Source organism: Panicum virgatum, chromosome 5N (genome assembly GCF_016808335.1).
Source record: "Panicum virgatum strain AP13 chromosome 5N, P.virgatum_v5, whole genome shotgun sequence".
In the NCBI taxonomy this organism is placed as follows: domain Eukaryota; kingdom Viridiplantae; phylum Streptophyta; class Magnoliopsida; order Poales; family Poaceae; genus Panicum; species Panicum virgatum.
The window spans coordinates 56,298,315-56,303,563 of record NC_053149.1 but is presented as its reverse complement, the minus strand read 5'-3'; the positions used below and the strand labels follow the sequence as shown (position 1 = coordinate 56,303,563).

The 5,249-nt window shown below is 45.9% G+C and overlaps 1 pseudogene across 1 annotated transcript; it reads right to left on the bottom strand.

The window, feature by feature from the left end:
- Nucleotides 1-400: 400 nt before the first annotated feature.
- On the bottom strand, nucleotides 401-4,160 carry LOC120676941 (annotated as a pseudogene). Its single transcript, XR_005676044.1, has 7 exons — nucleotides 3,961-4,160; nucleotides 3,071-3,459; nucleotides 2,725-2,887; nucleotides 2,028-2,291; nucleotides 1,760-1,901; nucleotides 1,508-1,571; nucleotides 401-1,402 (listed from the first exon to the last, which is right to left on the bottom strand). The product of XR_005676044.1 is annotated as an auxin-responsive protein IAA6-like (transcript).
- Between the last annotated feature and the right edge of the window lie 1,089 nt (nucleotides 4,161-5,249).

The window sequence follows — 5,249 nt, the reverse complement described above, 5'->3', positions numbered from 1 at the left end:
TTCCTGCTGTCTGAAATTCAGTTATGGTCCAATGACTGAGACATTTCTCTTTTCCCAGTTCCTAGGCGTGTAGGGCTGAAAGCATCGAGGTGAATATTCCTCTCTAGAAGCTCTCTGTGTGTGTGTGCACGCGCACGCGCGAGGTGTCATCATGGATTATAATTTATCTTTACACTCAGGTGTTAGTTATCTGCAGAAGACAAATGGCTTCATGTTGATGTTTGAGGGCTGAGGCTGAAGGCGTTTCAAGTTATGCAGATCATATTTGCATTTATTTTTTTTGGGTAAGCCTTGTTTTGCAAATTTATTTTGGAGTTCCATTTAGTAAGCCTCATAGCAGCTGTAACATCCTGTTGGATTCTACTCGTATGTCTTCCATGCTTTGGTCCTACCACGTAAGTCCTTAACTGTACTGTACATAAATAGTTTTCTTAATGGTCAAAGCATACATAGATAGTGGAACTGGCTGTGCTGATATTCCACTTTTAGAAGTCAACAAAATTTATTGGCATAAAACATGGTTTGTAGACAGTGTCACTTGCTGTGTTGTTTCTGTCATTCTAGAAAACCAATGCCACCTGCTGTTTACCCTGACTTTTTTTTAGAGTATCTGGGGTATGGTCACCAGGCCACCAAGGCAGCTTGGAGATAACTTCCAGGTTTGGCAGCTGGTGTCATCAGGTGCGTGTACTCATTAATGGACCTGGATAATGTTAGATACTCATGTAAAACAAGACGTCATGTGATTTCTTAGCTTTACAACAAAGAGTGACAACTTGCACCTCTTCTATGAAGTCAAGGTCCTGGCACTATTGGCACAGCAGAGCAATTTGGCACCCAACAAGCATGAAGGCGCTGGCACATGCTTTGCTTTCGTAGTTCTTGTGGTGCTTGCGTGAACCTTGCTCTTTTCCCATTTTGTAGTAATGGCAAATTCCACATGACACTGCACTCCTTAAATGCCATGTCAACAATGTGCATAGCATGTTGCTGTTCTATACAGCACACTAGTGAGTACTAATGATTGTGGTCTGCACATTAGATTTGCATGTTGGGTTACAAAAGATTACAAATCTGTCACAGAGAAGAAGGAATTTTACCTGGGTAAGCCTTTCATCTGCAACTGTCTAAAAAATCCAATGCCAAAACCATGAAGAATTACTTGAGGACACTACCTACAACAATAAATTACATGGTAGCCTAATTTACAAAACAGCCAGCGCCTTCCCATGCATATGAAATATGCTAGTTTATCTCATTAGATTAGTCTCTACAGGAAAAAAATAGGTGTCATCCCGAAATTGGAATGGGCCAGCTTCGGTTTCCTCACATTCCAAGTTATAGAATTCTTCACTGTTTCAGGCTTTCAGCAATTTGGTACTCTTCTAGGAGCCACTCCAACCTGTAAAAAAGAGAAGGCATTGAAAGGAAGTTCATGCTTAGTTTGGGGCAATCAAACCTGTAACTGAAATCTGCACCACCATTTGAGGTGGCCCCTTGTGCTTACCAAACCACAGGAAAGCTCCGAGCTCCTCAAAACCCTCAGCCTTTTAGCAGTTGAGACAAATACACTGCAAGGATTATATGCACAAGAAAATGTTTAGATTGTGCAACAAAGTATTAGTTGTATACTTTTTCAAAGTAGTGCCAACAGTATGTGATGACTCAATTTTAGAGAAAACGTGAAGCAAAATGAAGTGGATGTGTTCTTTTATGTTGTTAGGGTTTGGTTGATTTGTGAAAAACAAAGGAAGCTTACTTCCACGGCACATCTCCCACCAGCATCCTATCTCCTTCATTGTCTTCGTAAACTAGAGTATATTCACCTTTTCCGTTCAATAATTGAGAAAATATTTTTTCATCTGCTTGCTCACTCTGAGCACAAGATGGATCCTTTTGAGCTGCGACAAAGGTGATGCAGTGTAAAATGAAAGAAAACCTGAAACTTAGTGCTGTAAAGGTGCAAATAGACCACGAAAGTGAGTCAAAAGTACTTGTTTCATTTGAACTGATCATTTATTTTGTACCTTCAAGAAAACCTTGGAAAAGGTCTTTGACAGCCAATGACAGCCTCTCGTAGCTGTCATAGGCTGCAAGGTTTACTTTCCTTCCGATGGGAATCCCGTCCATGTTGATTTTTAAGAGAGGATTCTTAATGCAGGTGAGCTTCTCCTTTGTGCTAGCTTCACCCTTTTGTTGCCCAGATGATTGTTTGGATGAACTACCATTAGCAAAGGTTTCTCCTGAAGGATCCAATTGGAGGCCAACCCACCACCGGAACTGAAGCACCTCTACATCAGATTAGAGCGCCGGTGAGTTTGTCTGTGAACTACTGTAGATGAATATACTATTGATATCTATAAAATGCCGTATGGTTTATGCTATTATCCCCTTTCAACTTATACTGCAATTGTGCTAACAAGAATGACATACAACCGCAGTCCAGAACAAAAAATGCTCAGGAAGTAAATTTGTACCAAAATGTTCCAAAATCAAAACTGCTAGTACTTTGGGAAATGATATCGATCACTAGGAAAATACCAATTTCAAAAAGGTATTTGCAGATTTGTAGAAGTCAACCACCTCTACATATGAAAATAGCGCTCTGATTTGACAAACTGAAGGGAATATCTTTTTTGGAAAGGGAAGTAAAATCCTTAAGGGTCCTCGTTTCGACCTAGTAAAAAAAAAGGATAGCAAAACCACCTCTAGGGCTATCATTACCTTCCCTGGGCCTGTGGTCTGTTGCGCCCAGATGCTGCGGGAGGAGCATGTGATGGTGGGGCGCAGCATCCTTTTTTTCTCTCACTCACCACTGCAATCTTTTGCTCCAGTGTTAGTTCGTTCCCACATCCAGCCCTGGCCTGCTGTTTCTGCTCATCACAGCCTTTAGATAACAGAACAAAAGATCATCATAACCTTCACACAACAGAATAGAAGTCATTACTACAGCCATTGAACAACAGAACAACAGGGTATTTCTAGTACAGTGGTTCTATTGTTTGTTTCTGTGTTTCTGATCTCTAATAATTAATAAACAAGAGCACAAGACAAGAATACTGCTAGTTACCTTCTGTTTTGGCCTCAATGGTGTCTAAGAACACCCTCTTTGTCCCCGTTGTAGTAGTGTTTGTGGTCGGCTTTGAGGGTTCACGGAAGCAACAAAGAGAGAGAGCTGGCCTCTCTCGCTGTATCACTTCATGCCTTGACACCGTTGCCGTCGCTTCTTCTACGAGACCAGGAAGACCGAGTTTCAGCTCTAGCTTCCTGTCCTCCTCGCTCCCAAAGCCAGTGTTTCTTGATCTTCCTTCACCTCGTGCTTCCCTCGCCTCCCATTCTTTCCCATCAGGGATAAGATCTAGCAGCCGTGGAAGAGTTTCTCTTCCTTTGGAGTCTCCCATTGGACTGTTTCGTTGTTGAGCTAGTTCAGAGGCTTCAAGAGTCCAAACAACAACCCTCCTAGAGTGATATATTATGATAGGCAATGAGATGTGTGCAGCTCCCAGAAAGTTTAGTTGTACACTCAACCTATGCTAGAGAAAGTGAGTACGTGACAAGAAAGAGGGAAGCGTGTGGTCAGGTCAAAGCGAACATCCAAAAGACAGCACGGGGGGAAAAACGGGATGGGCTCACTCAAAGCAAGGAAAAATGGAACATGCAACTTGCTTGTTTTAACAACAGGGCCATGCTATTAAATCTTTGTTTCAGCAGAAGCGAAACATGAGGCGTAACCTTTTCCTGGCAAATGCATTAGGAGAAAGAGAATTGCTGATATATACAGCTTTTCATCTCAGCAAAGCAAAAAAGGGTCAATCGCAGATGGAACCAAGTCCTGTCAAAACTCTTTCAGGCAAGGAAACACCAATCCTCAGCTTCTTAAACCAGCAAAGAAACACTTCTCCCTCTACCATCATCAGCAGAGAAGTCGCCAGGAGATGAGAAGAGGCGCATGCAACAAACCTTGCTGGCCGAGAGCTCGCTCCAGCTCCAGAGCCCAGGTGGGAAATGGCCGAGTGGAAGCCAAGGTGAGGATTGCGAGATGCGCTTGGCTCTTGTCCTGGTGCCGCCGCTACCACAGGTCCACAGACCACAGCGGCGCGCGGGTGCCCCGAGCCTCTTGCCCGCTGTTCCTTTCTAGGCTTCCCCCTTTTGTCCCATACAGCTCTCCTTTTTATCCCGCGCGCGCTTGCTCTCCTTTGCCCTGGCGGAGAGCGTGCGCCCGTGGAGTGGATGCCCGACCGGCAGGCCGCACGTGATGTAATGGAGATTATTCCATCAATCCATCTACACGGAGTGTGGCCGGGTCACGGAAGTGGGGAGGCGCTATTTGGCCTGCGCTCCTCTCCTCGTGTGGTGCCGTGTGGAATGGTTCCGCCGCTCCCCGTCGCACGCACGCCGGCCGGCCTCGCGCGAGGGACCACCGTGGCGGCGGGTGAGACGGCGATGGCCGGGCTGCCTCCTTTTCACTGCTGGCAACCCGCTTGGCGGCTTGGGGCTCCTGTGCTGCCTGCCTGGCTTCTAACTCGCCCTGTTCGTCCTTATCGGGAGCAATTGATTGAAGCATCTCGGTTGACAAGGCCGTGCTCGTTTGACTCGGCGGTGTTGCCCCTCTACTGGTCTGCTGGGCCGGGGTACACATGCACTCGTAGCAGCAGCAGCAGTGTGCACGAAAAGCAAGCGGAAAACTAATGCTCACTCGCTGTCCCGGGGTCGTTGACGACGGAGTTTTCAAGTGCTGGGCGTGCCCTCACCCGTGCAACTTGATCGGGGTGCCGTCATCCTTCCTGCCCGGCAATCCAGGGGCTCAAAACTCTCTTTTTTGGCAGCACGTACTCTTGGATCTATTGACCTTGACACCTTGTGTTATTTATAATGCAGGTCTTAAACTTTTGGTGAGGGCGTTATCTGTCGTGTCGTCCCAGTTGTGCACCAACATGGCGATTGTTTCCTCATGACCTGGTCATCGAACAGCACGCCTTCTTCGATCGGGCCGCAAGGCCTTTAGCATGCGTGGCTCTTTTCCGCTGGAAAAAACCCAAATTTGTAAGCTTTTGCTGTTGATGGGCTCCCTTGCGTCCATGTCTGCTGGTCTGCGTGCGTATCCTGCCTGCAGGCCATGTACTTTTCATGCCCATCATCAACTCGGGCATGCCTGTGTTCATTCTCAAATTAGAATATTAGATAGAAGAGGATAACCAGCTGATGCACGGACCCTAAGATTTTTTTTTTTTGAGAGAGAGAGAGAGAGA